The sequence below is a fragment of the Tachyglossus aculeatus genome, chromosome 4 (genome assembly GCF_015852505.1).
Source record: "Tachyglossus aculeatus isolate mTacAcu1 chromosome 4, mTacAcu1.pri, whole genome shotgun sequence".
Taxonomy (NCBI): Eukaryota; Metazoa; Chordata; class Mammalia; order Monotremata; family Tachyglossidae; genus Tachyglossus; species Tachyglossus aculeatus.
The window spans coordinates 9327568-9328692 of record NC_052069.1 but is presented as its reverse complement, the minus strand read 5'-3'; positions in this window follow the sequence as shown (position 1 = coordinate 9328692).

Sequence of the window (1125 nt, the reverse complement as noted above, 5' to 3'; positions counted from 1 at the left end):
ACAACTGTCGGAGCCGGGATTAGAACCCATGACCTTCTGACTCCCGGGCCAGGGGTCTATCCACTATGCCCTGAATGGTTTGCCCAAGGTCACGCTTTGGGCAAGTATTCATTCATTCAATAATATTTACTGAGCACTACTTCACCCTTCTAGACTGTGAGCCCGTTGTTGGGCAGGGATTGTCTCTACCTGTTGCCGATAGTACTTCCCAAGCGCTTAGTACAGTGCTCTGCATACAGTAAGCGCTCAGTAAATACGACTGAATGAACGACTACATGTAGAGACCTGTACTAATTGCTTGGGAGAGTACAATAGAAAAACAGACACATTCCCTGCCCACAACAAGCGCACAGTCTAGAGGAGGAGACAGACATTAATATAAATACATTACAGATAAATAAATAAATGATAGTTATAAGCCAGGATTAGAAACCCGGCCTCTTGATGCTCGTGTATGTGCTCTTTCTACTAGGCAGTCATTCAATCATATTTACTATGCGCTTACTGCGTGCAGAGCACTATACTAAGCGCTTGGGACAATAAAATGTAGCAATGATACATCCCCTGCCCACAACGAGCATACAGTCTAGAGCCAAACAGCTTTTTCTTTTTAAATGGTATTTATTAAGCCGCCCACAACAAGCGCACAGTCTAGAGGGGGAGACAGACATTAATATAAATACATTACAGATAAATAAATAAATGATAGTTATAAGCCAGGATTAGAAACCCGGCCTCTTGATGCTCGTGTATGTGCTCTTTCTACTAGGCAGTCATTCAATCATATTTACTATGCGCTTACTGCGTGCAGAGCACTATACTAAGCACTTGGGACAATAAAATGTAGCAATGATACATCCCCTGCCCACAACGAGCATACAGTCTAGAGCCAAACAGCTTTTTCTTTTTAAATGGTATTTATTAAGCCCTTACTATGTGTCAAGCACAGGGGTAAATATAAGTCCAAAAGGCCGGATACAGTCTCTGTCCCATATGGGGCTCACAGTCAAGTGGGAGGGAGAATCTGTATTGAACCCCCCTTTTCTGCCATTGAGGAAATGGAGGGACAGAGAAGTGACATGCACAAGGTTGCACAGCAATTAGGACCCAAGTCCTGTGGCTCCT